The sequence below is a fragment of the Pinus tabuliformis genome, chromosome 4_1 (assembly GCF_031772625.1).
Source record: "Pinus tabuliformis cultivar Carrire ecotype Pingquan chromosome 4_1, CPIR1, whole genome shotgun sequence".
Taxonomy (NCBI): Eukaryota; Viridiplantae; Streptophyta; class Pinopsida; order Pinales; family Pinaceae; genus Pinus; species Pinus tabuliformis.
This window is the reverse complement of record NC_142303.1, coordinates 556,397,549-556,415,751: the sequence shown is the minus strand read 5'-3', so window position 1 is coordinate 556,415,751 and position 18,203 is coordinate 556,397,549. Positions and strand designations below refer to the sequence as shown.

General features: G+C 39.9%; 1 protein-coding gene across 2 annotated transcripts in view; it reads right to left on the bottom strand.

Annotated features, from left to right (window-relative positions):
• LOC149177054 (ABC transporter B family member 20-like) overlaps window positions 1-18,203 on the bottom strand; it is a 295,712-nt gene that overhangs the window by 176,647 nt on the left and 100,862 nt on the right. The window lies entirely within an intron of this gene.

Below are 18,203 nucleotides of genomic sequence, written 5' to 3'. Positions count from 1 at the left end.
CCAACTGTATTGTTGCCAACTCTACTCTGCTCTCCCCAACATCTAACTGAAACTAGACTCTGCATCTGTCACTCTGGCATCTAACAGCATCAACTGCCACTGATCCATCTTGCTACTGCATGCTATGGGCTCCTGTAGCAAAGTATCAATTCATGAGGTGGACCTCCTCAAGAATCATGCCCATCCTATAGCTCTCTGGGGCTACAAAACCAAATCACCCCACTATTGATTTCTAGTAGCATCAGATGTGCTTTAAGACTCAAAATTTGTAGGGAGGCTAGGACATGTGCATTCCACCCGGAACAGTTTTATTAAAATAATTAATTATTTTTAATGGGTGCCTAAGTCTAAACTTAGAAAATTAAAATAATTGAAGGGTACTAATCAAATTGTGAGTGAAACTTCTAAAAGAAGACGAGGATCAAGCCAAAATGATTTGAGCCATTGATTAAAATCTAATCTGAATCGTTGGTTCTCAACTGAAGGCTTATAAGCGGGGGCTTGATGGGCATTTGGAAGAGACATCGAGTGGGAGATCAGAGATCGAATTTTTGAAGTGAGCAGTGTAGAGGGATTCGAAGTGATTTCTTGCAGAGAGGGGCAAGGATAGTTTCGGTTGGATATTTCTCTTGATCCGAGAATCCTCAACAGAGGAGGCAAAGAGAGATCCAGGAGAGATAGCGCAAAGGCTATGATGGCCAGCATAGGTTGAAGCAGAGGCAGCGCAGAGCCTTGAGGAGATCCATATTTTTGCTAGAGAGATCGATTTCTGAGATCGGAAGTCCGGGTGTGAGATCGGGAGGACAGAATTGAAGTCTCACAAAGACAAATCGATTAGCAGAGGGAGTGACACAACCCCTAGAAGCTATGACGTTGGGCCCTGTTGACCACTACCTGTCAACGACCCATAGCAGCACACCCCCTTTTCTCGCAAAAGGGATAACGCTTGATCAACATGCCCGTGTTGTTCGACTAATCATCATCAGCCTGATCATGTTATTTTGTAAACCCAGTCTACATGTGTAAATTGTAAATAATCTTAGCAGATCTGTGTCATGCATGTAATTGCCTAGGTAAACCTAATTTTCTAGTGATGATCTACATTCCGAAAGGTTTTTTTTGTCTCACTGATCCATGATCGGTAGAGTTTTCCTTCATCCTTACCCCAAAGCCGGAATGGATTTTGTCGTTAGAATCTAAAGGGAGTCCTAGTGTGTTAGATCGAGTCTATGTAAAAGTGATTTGGGAATAATCCTAACTATTTGGTTAGGTTATTTTATTACAAATTGTTTGATCTGCTAGATTATATTTGTGTCGCAGAACTGGGTAGTCTGTGAGGGTCTATATCAAATGGATTTTCGCTCTTGAGATGTAAAAATGTAAAAATTCATGATGTAAAATGTCTTGAGGGTTAGCAAAATAATTTATCCCCTCATAAGTCATAAGTCCTAGGTCCTAGGTAATTTTAAATTTTCCAAAGGCTAAATTCGAAGGTCCTTTAAAAAAAGAAATTTTAAGAGGTCTAGGGACTAATGTTAAATGATTATTTTGCTAAATTTTATGCCCTTGGTCCCTAGGGTTAAGTCAAAGTCAAAATTTTGAGGAAATTAATTCAAAAATTAAATTTTTGAGTTAATTAAAATGCATTTAAATGATAATTTCGAATTTCCTCCTTATTTTAATTTCGACGGATCAGATTAAAAGATTTTTTGATCCTCATCAACAGTCGAGATCGCTTTGACAAGGATCACTCGAACTAGCCATTGGAAATTTTTTTTTTAAATAGGAAGTCAATGGTCAGTTGAGATGATTTGATCTTGGAGTCGTGTGCTAAGGAAAGCTCTCTTGTAATCCTTTTTTCATGTGCAATAAAGAAAGACTTTGGGGTTAATCTCTGCTGGTGTTACTCTGCGGGAAATGTTGTAAGATGTTTTATTTTCTTGCATAGATTTATTTTCGGCCATTGATGTTAGCTTATTGAAGATTGATTTAGACATAGGTATCTTGTCTGATCACTGGGGTTTGAATCATAATCTAATTTCTGGATATAATGGCAGGTATCTCCATTAGATCTGAAGTTTATTGTCGTTCTCTCTCTCTATGTTAATGGTTGAATTAATTTGTGTAGGAAATCCTTGGTTTTGAGATTATTGGGCATTCGGGTAAGTCTTCAGTTGGACCAGCCAACTCCCAGATAACATTTTCTGAAGAGCCTAGCTAGTTTTGATCCCGGGCTTATCATTAGAATTTCTGTTGTGCATGCATGAAGGGTTTTCTGAAGCACCTCACCTTAAATTTAAAACTTAAAAATATGTGTGGCATAATGACAAATCTGACTGCTTAGAGCCTTTATCCTGTGAATATTTGTAATTATTTAGCTTCTTTTTTTGGGTTTTTAGTTTCATCCTTGCATATATTGTTTCTAAGTGTTTTGTTTGGCCATTGCAGGTTGCAGAGCTGAAGAGGATATTTTTGTTTGAAGCCAGATCTAGGCCCTGGAAGGTAAGATCTGGCCTCAGAGTCAGCTCTTGCAGGGGTTTTTTGGAAAAGGTTTCTGAAGAAATTCGAGTTTTTCCAAGCCATTTGATTGTTGGGGTTCATAAAAATTGTTTTCCAGGAATATTAACCAGCATTTTGCAGTCCAAGGGTTTTAAAGTCATTCATTTTCGGATTTGAATTTTTTTTTTTACGAGGGTTTCAAGAAATCTGAAGCAGAGCTGATTCAAAAAAATTTCAAGTTTTCTGGAAAATACTAATAGGTTCTGGTAAAGATTTTTTTCTATTAATTGGATGCCTAATGGGGTTTCATTGTCGCAGAAGATTTTCGAAATTTTAAAGGCCCACAAGGCTTTGCTGCTACTATCCCCTCAAAAAATCCTCGCAGTCTTCCAGCTGCAAGCCCAACCCACAATCCATCAAACCCTTGCTCCTTCTCCATCATCCCCCACCTTCCTTCTTTTGCCTGCGTAACTCTTCATTACACCTCTCACAACCGCAGCGTCATTCCCTCCTCCCATCAAATCTCCTACGCTGTCCCTTCAGCAAACACTCTTCTGCGTATCTATCTCTTACACCCCCATGATTTAGCATTTCTCATCGAACCCTCCCCTCGCTCGAGTTCCTTTTCCCGTGCGTCCATCCCACGTTTCTCCACGCTGCCATACCTGCAATCTCAACCCTCATCCACAGCTCCTCACGCAGCTTTTTTTTTCCACTGCCAAAGCCTTTCACCTTATCCACTGCCCATCCGTTGGCCATCCCTGCATCTGTCCAGCAATCTCTTCACGCAGCCTTTTCGAAAACTCTATCCCGCGTATCCTGCAAGGCAGCCACAATTTCAATTTTTTTCTCTTTCATTTCATTTGTGGTATCATTAGGGTTTAAGCCTTTTCAATTTTGTATTTTTTTTGGTTAGATTTGTTTTAAATACGATCTTCTTTGATTTTTTCGGTTTCTTATGGTTCATTTTACATAGTTCGATTTTCCTTTTTTTTATTTGTTTTGATTTTTGTTTAAAAAAAATAATAAAAAAAATCCAAGTTCGAATTTTGGTTTCATTTAATTTTTATTTTTATTTACTTTGTCTTTGATAAAAAAGTTCTAAAATTAAAAATTAAAAAATTCTTTAAAAAAAAAAAATATTAAAAAAAATTAAAAAAATAAATTGAAAAAAAAAAAGACTAATTAAAAAATTGAAAATTCCTTTTGACGTCTTTTTTTTTTTGTGGTATTAGTATTTACCATTTTACTATAATTAAGTGTGCTTAAATTTTTTATATCTAGAGAATAACTATCGGAAAGTGGTAAATCCTCTTAGATTTGGGCTATTAAGCATCTTTTAATTCTAGGATCTGAACTGGTTAGCATTTAAATTCCGTGGTTAAAGTATTTGTATCTCTTGAAGTTTAATTGCTAAGACATTGTGCTTCTGTAGAAAATCTTTCATTATTGCTTGAATTATTGAATGCTTGCTACATATCAGACATTTTGCAAATATTTTCAAGTAATTGTTAAAATATTTTTATTGCAAATAGAATTCATCTTCCTAGAGCCGCAGTGGGTAATCAATTACCTGTATCATTGACTCCATAAGGCGCTGATATTAATCATTTCTTAATCAAATTATAAATCTTGCTGAGCCTTAATAAGGTATTCGATTGCCTTCCTGTGTCTCCCAAACTGGCTGATTCCCAGCGTTTTCACCTTTGTCCCTTAGGGTCTACCCCCCTTAGCTTGCTGTAGGGAGACAGCTTAAACAGAGAGATCGGGGATCAGGGTGACAGCCCCCGGTCTAAGCGTTGTCGCGGTGCTTAGACACTCTGTGTGACAACAGGCCCTATGCAGAGGTAGCAACAGACTAGCCATTCTATGGTTGGATCAGTGAGGATCGCCAGTGATAGTGTGAGGTATTTCTTACTAATCTTCTATTAGTGATATTCTTTATACTTGATAGCCAACAAGGCATCCAAAGATTTTATTCAGAAAAACTACTGCTTAATAATACAAACCCTCAGTTGTTGCACCGGTTTTCCCACATTGGGTTTTTCCGGGACTTTTGTCCAAAAACAATGGTGTATGTGTTATGTATTTCTTTCTTGCTCAGTTTCTTGTTTCCGCTTATTTATTGTAGTAAACAGTGAATAATTTATTCAATAATTAACAAATAGAAGGATCTTAATCAGTTGTTGCAATGGTGATTCGGGTAATCGAATTTTCACATGGTATCAGAGGTGCAGGTGAAGCAAGAGAGCAGAGCCGGAAGAGCCCAGCACTGAAGAGAAGTAGAGTCGAAGTGTTGCGTATACAGCAAATCAAATCCTCAGAGGGATTGCGCAATCCAGGAAGGTCTCTCTCTGAGTGAGTCAACAGAGAGGTAAGACTTCCAAATTGAAGTTTGCTAGTGTCAAAGGGAGCGACGTAACAGCTTCAGCGAATAGGCAGTTTTCTGGTATGACGCAGTTTTCTGGAGCATTTGTTGGGGTATAAAATCATCAAAAGGAAGAAGGGGAAGAAGGGGAACATTGTTGAGGGAATTTATTCCTCAAAGAATCCCTAGCCAGGGAATTCGATTTCTCTATTGCTAAGCATCAGCAGAGAGGATCAAATCTACTAACCTAAGCAGGGAGTGCGTAGGCCAACCTAGTGTTGCGCAGAGGAGAGAGGAAGCAGTTCAACAGTTCGTTGGCAGAGATGGCATCTAGTAGGTTATGATATCAGGATTGGTTGGATGGTGTATCCAACTATGTGATCTGGAAGACGAGGATGTCATGCCTTCTGGATGAATATTTTCTAAAGATCTACGTCGACAGTGTGGTAGTTGAACCTACAGATCCAGATCCGCTCAAAAAGTACAAGGGAGAAATGGCAAAGGCCAAGCGAATGATCCTCGACGGAGTGAAAGATCGTGTAGTATGTCACATCTCAGGCAAAGGGACTGCCAAGGAGATGTGGGATGCCTTGTCCACGCTATATCAGTGATCTTCCGAGCAACGAAAGATGTACTTGGAGAAGAAGATGAGATCCACACGCAGATCCAGAAGGGGGAACGCATTGAACCGTTCCTTGCAAAGCTTCAAGAAACCCGAGACGAGTTGGCAGCTATGGGGTCAACACCTCAACCTACCGAGATGGTGAGGTTGGCCCTAAACTCAGTTTCAACAGAGTGGCAAGTATTTGTCCAAAGCATCCTAGGCAGGGATAAATTGCCAGACTGGGAAGGAATGTGGGTCGCTCTTCAGCAAGAAGAGATGAGGAGGGACTTGGTCAAGTGTAAACTTGATGGCAGCAGCAACAGTGGGTCGAAGCCCAAGGAAGAGGATGAGAATGCAGCCCTCGCATCTAAGGGGCAGCAAGAGCAGCGGAAGAAGAAGAAAGATGTTTCAAAGATCAAGTGCTTCTGGTGTGGTGAACTTGGTCACTACGCTACGCAGTGTCTTCCCAAGAAGAAGGACAAGGACGAGAAGTATGATCCAAAGGCTACATCCGCACAGATCGAGGAGGAGGAGTTTGCCATGATTTCCCAGAGGTGGGGTGATATAGAACTATAGTTTAAAAGAACTGTTGTTGGGCAAGATCCTTGAGGAGTCCACCTCTTGGATCAATCCCTTACTACGGGAGCCCAGATTAGAAGTAGCTAGATGGACCAGTATCAGTTTGTGCAGAGGAGTGTCAGAGTGACAGTTGCAGTGGCTACAAGCACCAGAGACTGAGCAGTGCAAAGCAGAGTTGGCAACAGTGCAGTTGGCATAGAGCAAAGTTAGCAGCAGCACAGAGGCTTCAGACGCAGAGACTAGCAACAGCCAAAACTCTAGCATTAGATGCATCATGTTGAACACTTGTTCAATAATTTTGGATGCTTTTCTGTTGCTGATGCAGTAGAAGCGGCAGTTGGAGAAGGTTGCAGTGCAGATGCAGTGTTGGCAGTGGCAGTGCTAGTAGCAGCACAGATGGAGAACTTATGAGGGTTGCAGTACATATGCAGTGTTGGAAGTGGCAGTGTTAGTAGCAGTATAGATGCAAAATTTGCATAGTAGTTGGTGGGCAGCAATTTCAAACATCAACAGAGCAAAGGGAGATGTTACAAAGAAGGGTGATGCTTCAGCAAGTTGCATTACTAGAGCACATTCCTCACTAAGAGGGAGTGTTGATTTTTGGTAGCTTTGGATGTGCTCTAAGCCTCAAAATTTGCAAAGAGGCTAGGACACATGTATTCCACAATACCCAAAAATCGTTTTGGGAAATTCCACTCGAAGAGAGTTTTATTAAAATAATTAATTATTTTTAATGGGTGCCTAAGTCTAAACTTAGGAAATTAAAATAATTAAAAGGTATTAATCAAATTTTGGGTGAAACTTCTAGAAGAAGACGAGGATCAAGCCAAAATGATCTAAGCCATTGATTAGAATCTAATCTGGGTCGTTGGTTCTCAATTGAAGGATTATAAGAGGAGGTTTGATGGGCATTTGGAAGACACATCAAAAGTGAGCAGCACAACAGTTGCCAAAGAGATTCGAAGTGATTTCTTCCAGAGAGGGGAAGGGATAGTTATGGTTGGAGATTTCTCCTGATCCAGGAATACTCGGCAGAGGAGGCAGAGAGAGATCCAGGAGAGGCAGCGCAAAGGCTATGGTGTCCAGTGTAAGCTGACGCAAAGGCAGTACAGAGCCTTTAGGAGATCCGTATTTTTGTTGGAGAGATCGATTTCTGAAGCCAAAAGTCGGGTGTGAGACCGGGAGAACAGAATCGAAGTCTCAAAGAGGCAAATCGATCAGCAGAGGGAGTGATGCAGTCCCTAGAAGCTGTGACGTTGGGCCTACGCAGTGACTGTGCAGAGGCAGCAAGGGACTAGCCATTTTGTGGCTGGATCAGTCAAGATCACCAGTGATAGTGTGAGGTATTTCTCACTAATCTTCTACTAGTGATATTCATTGTACTGGATAGCTAGCAAGGCATCCAGAGATTGTATTCAGAAAAAACTACTGCTTAATAATACAAACGCTTAGTTGTTGCACCAGTTTTCTCACATTGGGTTTTTCCTAAGACTTTTGTCCAAAAACAATGGTGTAATGTGTTTTGTATTTCTTTCTTGCTCAGTTTCTTGTTTCTGCTTATAATTTAATTGGTGAAGACTGCAGTGTATTAGTTTCGATGTTTACTGTAGGAAACGGTAAATAATTTGTTCAGTAATTAACAAATAGAAGGAACTTAATCAGTTGTTGCAGCGCTGATTTGAGTAATCAAATTTTCACACCCACCTCACTACTGGAGGTATATCCGTGACCATGGCAAGCTCTTCCTCCAATTTGGAGTACAGCATGTCGATCTCTGCAGATGCAGCCTATTGATCCTACTTCTCCTCTTTGTCCTTTCTGAGAGGACAGTAATGTTGTAGTGACCAAGCTCACCACATCTGAAGCATTTCACCTTGGAAATGTCCTTCATCCTCTTGTGTTGATCTTGCTACCCCTTTCATGTGAGGACCACATTCTCCTCTTCCTTTACTTGCTTTGTCCCACTGCTGCTACTGGTGCCATTGATGGTGCTCTTCACACCAAATCTCGCCTCATCTCCTCCTGTTGCAGATCAACCCACATTCGATCCCAACCTGGCAACTTTTCACGGCCCAGGATACTCTGGAGTCTGGACGAAGACCTGCCATTCTTCGGAAACGTTGTTGAGAGAAAAACGCACTAATTTTGTAGGCTGGGGCGATAACCCTACTACAAACAGCGGATCTCGGATATGTTGAAGCCTAGTAAGGAAGGGGTCCATGCGCTCCCCTTTCTACATCCTTGTGCATCTCAGCTTCTCCTCGAGATACATCTTCCGCTGCTCAGAAGATCCCTCGTATAGCATAGCAAGTGTCTCCCACATCTGTCGGGCAGTATCTTTGCCAACTATGTGAGACACCACGTGATCTCGATCCCCATCGATGTTGATATTTGGTAGCATCAGATGTGCTCTAAGTCAAATTCCGCAAGGAGGCTAAGGCATATGTATTCCAAAGAACCTAGAAAGCGTTTTGGGAAATTCCACCCGGAGACAGTTTTATTAAAATAATTAATTATTTTTAATGGGACCTAAGTCTAAACTTAGGAAATTAAAATAATTAATGGGTATTAATTTAGTTGTGCGTGTAACTTCTAGAAGAAGACGAGGATCAAGCAGAAATGATCTTAGCCATTGATTAGCTTCTAATCTGGGTCGTTGAATGTCAACGAGAAGATTATTCAAGGAGGCTTGAGGTTCATTTGGAAGACACACTGAGTGTTATCAGTCAGATCGAGTTGTCGAAGCTAGAGGCAACACAGTGATTTGTAGTGATCATGCAGAGAGGGGCAAAGGGATTTTTGGTTGGACGATCTTCTCTGCAGCCAAGAATACTCAGCAAAGAGGCAAAGAGACACACAGAGGAGGTAGTGCAGAGGCTAGAGAGGGTGACGCAGAGCCAGGAAGGGCTCACGCAGGCCCCACGCAGAGTAGAGTAGAGCCTCCTATGCATTAGTCTAAATTTGTTGCAGAGGTTGATGTTTTTGAGCCAAGAAGGTTGGAATCAGCTCCAAAGGGAAAATCGATTCCCAGCAGAGGTGATGCACTGCCTTAGAGGCTGATGCAGGGCCCACACAGTGGTAGGCAGAAGTAGCCAGGGACTCGTTGGTTAAATTGTCGGATCAACAAAGACTTGCAATGTAGAGTGAGGTAACCTCACTAATTTCTTTTGCTGAGTGATATTCTCTATAACTGGATTGTCGGGAAGGCATCCAAAAGTTGTATTCATAAATACTTCAGCTTAAAAAATAAAAACCCTCAACTCTCCTGTACTGGTTTTCCCGTATTAGGTTTTTCCAAGGACATTTTTCCATAAACAACTGTGTCATTCGTGTTGTATCTTTCTCTGTTGTTAAGTTTCTTGTTTCGGCATATTATTTAATTGGTGTAGGCTGTAGTGTATGTATTTCGATGTTTGTCGTACCAAACTACAAATAGTTTGTTCATGTAAATCTAACAAGTAGGAGAAATATATTCAGTTGTTGCAGTAGGGATTCTCGCGTTTGAGGAATTTTGCTTTTGCCATCTCTTTCTGGTAGGCCTTCAATAGATCTGCATCTACGGGTACATATACCACACTATCGATGTAAACTTTGAGATCATACTCATCTAGAAGACATGAAATTCTTTCCTTGCAGATCACATAGTTGGAGGCTCCCTCCAATCAATCCTGATCTCTCAACCCTATTGATGCCATCTCTACAAAAATGTCAAATTCCTCCTCTTCTCTTTTGCGCAGCTGCTGACTGGCTTTTCGCACTCCTTGCTGGAGTCGGCGAATCTGCCCACAACTATTGCTACTCTGCTAGGAAAAATCAAACTTATGGGCTAAAAGTTCCATGAATAAATAATTCCCTCAGAGTGTGCTCTTCCTTCCTCTAACGCTATTTTGCACTAGCAAACTGCTGCAAAATAACTGCGTCCCAACTGAATATCTGCACTGCAAGGAAAATATTGTGTCTCCCTCTGCCTCAAGTAACCTCAGATCTAGAAAATCTACTCTCTGTAGACTCGCTCAAAGAAATAAATTTTACTCGGAAACTGACCCTCCTGGCACAAGGGACTGCGCTGGCCCTTAAGGGTTTACTACCTCAGCAAAGATTCGAAATTCCTCCTTCCTTCTGCTTTTGAACTCCCCAACTTACAATCTGTGCTCTGATACCATGTGAAAATTCAAAAACCCCGAATCCTACTGCAACCACCGATTTAGTTTCTTTTATTTGTTAATAACTAAACAAATTATTTATTGCATCCTAAGATAAATATCAAAACTAATACATTGCAACCTTCACAAATACAATAATGCAGAAGAAAAATAATGTTGGAAGAATAGATGCACACACACATAAATAACATAGTTATTTTTGGACCAATGTCCCTGGAAAAACCCAAATTGGGAAAATCGTTGCAGCGGTTGAGGGTTTTATTATTATGCAGTAGTAAATCTGAGTACAAATCTATGGATGTTCAAATCTAGCAATCCATATAGAGAAAATGACTGACAGAAGTCTAGTGATCTGACACTGACCTTGGCTCAAGATGAGTTTCTCTTTGCTACCTCTGCGCAATCCCTACGTCACCCTACGTAGAGCTGCGTCACACAGCTCGGACCAACGTCTCTCTTGCTAACTGATCAGCTATTGTCTGGCAAATGGACTCTCCTAGCCTACGGGCTCCCACTCCGGCTTCTGGCATTGAGTCACTGCTTCTCCCCAGCAAAATACGGCTTCCCCTCTGAAGCACCACGCTGCCTCTCTATGGAATTTTTTGTCTCTCTATTATGCACTCATCAGACTGGAAAATATTTCCTTTCGGCCTTACTATCCCTGCCCCTCTCTCACTGCTTCGATCTTACTTAATCACTTCCAGCAACACAGCTGCTACTTTGGAAATCGATCTGCCTAGGAAATCGAAATACAAAAGTGTCTCAAGTGTGTTCTCCAATGACTTAATTGATACCCTTTAATTAATCAGTTTTCCTAAGTTTAGACTTAGGCACCATTTAAAATATATATATACATATATATATATATATTAATTAAGTCATCTCTAGGTGGAATTTCCAGAAACGATTTATATGTTTTGGAGAATACATTTAATCTAGCCTGTCCACCAAATTTCTTGGCTAGAACACAACCGATCCTACAAAAACCAACACCCTGTCATATGAGTTGACACTCCACTATCTATATACCAGACAGCCTGTGAAGTTGAGCCTGATAAACAAGCAAATTCATCCTCCAATCTGGAAGACAACTCTGAAGCTCCCTAAATAACAAATCGATCCATGGCCATACTTTGTGTTGTTTCCTCTTCCTCTTGACACTGATTCTGCTATTGCAAACCACTGCAAAACCCTCTGTGCCACAGATCAGTAATTTGCTCTCGAAAATAATTTTGTTGTAGCTCCCTCTGCCTGCTAGAATTACTAATCTCTGGAAATCTATCTTTTTCTACCACCTGCAACTAAAAATCAAATTTCCCAATCAATTCGTACTGGTTGGCTAGGTAATTTGTGCAACCTTTGCGAATTTTCTACCGTTGCTCCCTCTGAACAATGAAATTCCTACTTCTTCAAACTGAGCTACCAATCTGCTAAACTAGTTCTCATACCATGTGAAAATTTCATCTATTGCAACAACTGGAAATTATTCTCCTAACTCTAAATTAAATTATGCAGTTTATTTGCTACGGAAAACAATGAATAAAATCACAACAACAATTTTCACCATAAAAAAACGATAGAAAATAAAATACAGAAAACTAAGAAATTCTAGCACACACATAAGAATTTTGACACGATTATTTTTGGACAATTGTCCTCGGAAAAACCCAATGCAGGAAAATTGGGTTTTGGAGAATACATTTAATCTAGCCTGTCCACCAAATTTCTTGGCTAGAACACAACCGATCCTACAAAAACCAACACCCTGTCATATGAGTTGACACTCCACTATCTATATACCAGACAGCCTGTGAAGTTGAGCCTGATAAACAAGCAAATTCATCCTCCAATCTGGAAGACAACTCTGAAGCTCCCTAAATAACAAATCGATCCATGGCCATACTTTGTGTTGTTTCCTCTTCCTCTTGACACTGATTCTGCTATTGCAAACCACTGCAAAACCCTCTGTGCCACAGATCAGTAATTTGCTCTCGAAAATAATTTTGTTGTAGCTCCCTCTGCCTGCTAGAATTACTAATCTCTGGAAATCTATCTTTTTCTACCACCTGCAACTAAAAATCAAATTTCCCAATCAATTCGTACTGGTTGGCTAGGTAATTTGTGCAACCTTTGCGAATTTTCTACCGTTGCTCCCTCTGAACAATGAAATTCCTACTTCTTCAAACTGAGCTACCAATCTGCTAAACTAGTTCTCATACCATGTGAAAATTTCATCTATTGCAACAACTGGAAATTATTCTCCTAACTCTAAATTAAATTATGCAGTTTATTTGCTACGGAAAACAATGAATAAAATCACAACAACAATTTTCACCATAAAAAAACGATAGAAAATAAAATACAGAAAACTAAGAAATTCTAGCACACACATAAGAATTTTGACACGATTATTTTTGGACAATTGTCCTCGGAAAAACCCAATGCAGGAAAATTGGTGTACCAGATGAGGGTTTTATTATTATTCTTCGACAACAATTTTGAGTACAATAATTTAGATGCTCTACTGATAATCTAATCTGAGTAAAATACTAGCAAAATTACTGTGAGAATTCTCTCACCCCACAACTAATTTATGCTACCGAAATCACCTCCCTAGCCACACCTTGAACCTTTTGCATCACCCTCTATGCAGTGCTTGCACAAAGCCTCTGGCGATTTCAGCCTTCCTCTCACGGCCTCTTCCTAGAACTAGAATATTTCCTCCCAGAATGATGCTAACCTCCTCTTACACCTGCGACTCACCCTCTAGATCTATCTTCTCTGTTGAATCTCTGCCATTGAAAAAATCAAACTGCCTGGGTAACTAAGTATCTGCACTAATGTATTCTTCATCACTGCATTGATTGCTTCTTATATCTTCCTGTTGGGACTCCAACGACCAAGATTAAATCTTAAATGATGGCTCAAATCTTTTATGGATCGATCTGTGTGAGTTTCTAGATGATTCTCACCTTATCTCAATTAGTACTGATTAACTACCCCTATTCCGTAAGTTTAGACTTAGGAAATATTTTAAAGAAGGATAATAATCTAATTGAGACGCTTTTAGGTGGAACTTCAAGAAATGATTTATGGGTTTTGGAGATCTCATGTATTCTAGTCTCTCCATCAAATTTTGTGGCTAGAAGACATTGGATGCTACAAAAAACTAACACAAAAGATGTTCCTAGAAGAAAAGCGCAGATGCATCAAGATGAGGAAGGGAGAAGGCATAGATCCCTTCCTCACCAAGATTCAAGAGGTCTGAGATCAGCTTGCAGTTGTTGGGGCAATGCCTCAACCATCAGCGCTAGTATGATTGGCACTAAATAGTGTCTCGGAGGATTGGCAAGGCTTCGCCCAAAGTATATTGGGCAGAGACATGCTACCTAGATCGGATAGGGTGTGGGCCGATTTGCAGCAACAGGAAAATGAGACGAGCTTTCCTTAAGAGCTCCATCAATGGCAGCAGTAGCAGCGGATCGAAGGGTGTGAATAAGGAGGAAAACGTGGCCCTAGCATCGAAGGCTCTCAATCAAGGGTAAGGGGAGCAGAAGAAGAAGAAGAAGGACCTATCAAAGGTCAAGTGCTTCAAGTGTGGTGAGTTCGGTCACTACAACACGCAATGTCCTCTCAAGCAGAAGGACAAGCACGAGAAGCATGACCATCAGGCAACATCCGTGGAAATAAATAAGATTTCCTCTAAGCTAGAGGAAGAGTTTGCTATGTTTGCAGATATACCTCCAAGAGTGAGGTGGGATGATTTGATTTTGTAGCCCTAGAGAGCTACAGAGATTGGGCAGGGTCCTTGAAGAGTCTACCTCGTAGCATCATTACCTAGTTATGGGGGGCAGTAGCAGGATGGATAAATGGCAGTTGATGCAATCAATACCAAAGTGATAGTCACAGACTAGTAGCAGTCAAATGCTTAACAGTGCAGAGCAGTGTTTACAGCAGAGCAGGTGGCTCAGTGCAGAGTTAGCAGCAGCGTAGATTCTTTAGTGACAATACAGAGGCTAGTAGCAGTCAGGATCAGGAAACAGATGCATCATACTGAACACAGATGATTAAGTATTTTGGTTGCTTCTTAGTTGCAGTAGTTGTAGTTGCAGCAACAACATATGAGAGGGAGTTGCAGTGCAGATGCAGTGTTTGCAGCAACATAGCAGTATCAGCAGCAGCACAAATGCAACATCAGAGTGGCGCAGTAGTTGGTGGGCAATGGCAGGCAGTTAGAAATAGCCATACATCAGTAGCATGACAAGAGATGACACAGAGACACAGTGTTGTGACAAGGTGTGCAACACTAGATCACTGTCCTTGCTAAGAGGGAGTGTTGGTTTTTGTAGCATGAGATGTGTTCTAGCCACGCAATTTGGTGGAAAGGCTAGAATATATGAGATCTCCAAAACCCATAAATCATTTCTGGAAATTCCACCTAGAGATGGCTTAACTAGATTATTAGCCAATTTTTAGTCAAGATGAGAATTCTCTAGAAACTCAAACAGATCGACTTTAATATTGATTAAGTTTTAATCTTGGTCGTTAGTGCTCCAACAGAGGATTATAAGAAGTCGATGGGAACTTGGAGAATGCACCAAAGACACTTGGAGAATTTGATTTTCCAGAGTAGCAACAGTCAGTTGCCAGAAAGTTCAAGCTTCAGTGAAGAAGCAGAGTCGGTGAGGGGCAGGAACAGTGAAGCTGGAGGAACTTTTCCAAATCCAGCAAGTCCATTTGCAAAGAGGTTGAGATTTCTCCAGGAGGTTGCACAGAGGCAGCGCAGAGCCTCAAGAAGGTAGTTTGATTTGCTGGGAAGGAAGACATTTTCAGTTCCAAAGGTCAAGCAGAGGTTCCAAAGTGCCAGAGAAACGTTTTACCAGTGAGCAGCGGGCAGGACAACTTGATTAGCAGTCAGTTCGGGCAACACGTGTGGCAGGCAGCTTCAGCTTGACACAAAGCCTGCACAGGCCCAGTTGGACGACTTGCTTTTCAAAAGCAATCAAGTGCCGAATTCCCAGAGAGGGTAATTTCCCTTTAGATATTTTTGCCAGTATTTTCTCTACAGGATAGCCAAATTTCGGCATCCAAATTATTGCACTCAGAGTTTCTGACTGCTGCATAATAATAAAAACCCTCAATTTTTGCATCGCTTTTCCCAACTTGGGTTTTTCCGAGGATATTTGTCCAAAAATAGCTATGTAAATTTTATGTGTGTGTGCTAGATTTTCTCAGATTCCAACGCTATTTTTCATCTGTAGTATTTATTTGTGAAAATAACAGTGTGAATTATTTGGTATTTGTCATAGCAAACTACATATAAATTGTTAAATATATTAACAATTAGGAAAATAATTTCCAGTTGTTGTGATAGATGAAATTCTCACATTTTGCACTTTGGATGTGTTATCTTTATTTTAATCCAGGCTCTGATACCATGTAGAAAAACCACAAAACTTTGATCTACTAATATGAGCAATCTGAAATATAATTTCTTCTCAAATAAATACAAAATTTCTCTATTAGATGCAACGGAATAGGAACAGAAATAAAATCATAGTCACACAATCCAACAAAAAAGAATTGTCTAGGGAAACCAACAGAGAAAACCATTTGCTTGTTATTAAGAATTCTATTGAAGAGGGTTGAACAATGGATCTTTTACAATACGATAAAGTTTCAATAGAGAACAACCATGTTCTCTTTGTTTACACTAAATTGAACACCCTTGCTTGTACCTTGATCCCTACTTCCTAACCCAAGGAACTCGCCCTTCTTCAATTCCCACAAGCCTCACCTAGGCTTGTTCTCTCTCTCTCACAAGCTCCATGCACAAACTCGTGCTTCATATTGTTTTGTCTCACCAACTTGTGCTCACCAAAACAATGATTCAACTTGTGCCTTCGTTCCTCCTTTTAAAGGCGATTTGAATGGTTAAAATTATTGAGTTTTCTAATTAAGGAATGATTTTGTGATTGATTGAGTTAGCATGAGTTAATTGCTCATGCAACTCGTCCTATTTCAAGTCAACCACTTGAAACTCAATCACTTGTGTTTTTCCTCAATCAACTCACACTAGAAAATAAAGAACTCGACTTTCAATTTCAACACATTAGTTAACTACATCCTAACTCGTCCTAATTTTCAGTGACTGATTCCTAAATTATAGGAACTCGTCTTAATTTTTAGCGACTGATTCCTAAATTATAGGAACTCGTCCTAATTTATATGGAATCTTTTAATTTTTTAGGAACTCGAGTCATGCACAAGAAGGAACTCACTCTGGCGCCTATGATTAAGGCAGAAATCAAGGAACCCTTTTCTCAATAATATTTTCAACACAGTAAATCATAAACATCTACGGTCATAATTCGCTTAAAAAGGTTTACTTTCATAAATAGGTATGCCCTCCTTGGCTTCTAGGAGCTGGCCTAAAATAAAGGGGAAATATTGCCCAGGTGGCAGTGTACAAATCCCGTTTTGTCACCCTAGTTAGCACCTACGTTGGGATTTTTCACAAGCGTGCAAATTTAGGCAGTAACAAGTCGTATTTTTGCAAGTGCTAAATTTTGGTTTGTCTCTCATTCGTTTCCTACAATTTGCATTTCTTCAGTATATTGCTCTTAAATTCTTTGTATTTGGTATTTAAAGTTCACTATATTACCCTTCCCGCCCAGGTTCAAAACCTGCTTGTGACATGCTTGTCCCTCATGGGTTGATTGCCTCTGCAAGGAGAGATTTCATATCCATGGGACCAGTTGTGTTCCCTAGAGACTTTGACAGATTGGTTTCCACCTAGTGATGCCCACTTAGAGAAGAACTGATTTCAAAACTCTCTAGATGGAACAGAAATTCCTGTTGCTGACAGGTTGCATTTCAAACTAAGAAAAGAAAACAGAATTGATTCCACAACTCCATGGGTGAAATTCTTGTCAGTGACTGGAAGCATCTCAAATCAAAAAATATATTACAAGATGTTTATTATAAAGACTTCAGAAGATATTCATGGCAGAAGCTTCACTTTAGCACCTACTTTAACATGTCCAAACAGAACTAGATTAAATGATAATTAACATGGTTTATGTTAAATTCAAACAACTCTAATTACCTTATGAAACAACACAACCTGCCTTTGTAACAATGTTAGAGCATTTGAACATAACAGTAATGAGAAATGAGAAGTAATGCACACTTAGCCTTCAACTTGCAAAATGGAGGGTTGGAAATCTGACAGTGCCTGGAAGTCGTAATTAGTAGTCCTATGCGAAGAAGTTGATTAACAGTTTCAGGTATTTATTGATCCTTGTACGTGATTTAACAAGAAATACTAACATCTATTTTCTAAAAAATAAACTAGAGGCATTTGAAGTGCTTAAGAGATTCAGAAAGCTGTCTTAAAACAGAGTGACAAGATCATTATTTTCAGATTTCATGAGTACTTGTCAGTGAGCATATTTCCCATCATGTGCTAGCCTTATCGTCAGCCCAAGCAACTGAGAAAAATGGGTGTACTCTATCAAAGGTGCCTCGCCAACCTTCCATTCACAGTTACATTTTCAGGTTTTACAAGTCAGTCATCGAAATTTTAAAGTTTTAGTATGACCACAAGTTACAAGACTTGCAACTTTGATGGAAAAATGGTCAGTACCAATTGTTAAGGCACAAGAGAGGCCAAGGCATATAGTGTACATCCTCGCAAGAATGCAAAAACCACAATAGTAAATACATAAAAAGTTTCCATCTTTTCATATTGTTATATGTAAACACAACTTTGCAATTTCTCATATAGCTATTCAACAACTCAAAATTAGTATCCAGACAAATTTATTGTCAAAATACCCTATTGAAAAAGACCCGGGTCTATCATGCACATCTCTCAGTAAAAGGGAAATATAAGGCTTTGCACAAATTCATCTTTGCGAGAAAGCTAGCTCATCAATTGAAACATCAAGTAACTAGACAAAACTTATATGATAAAATGTTGTAGAAC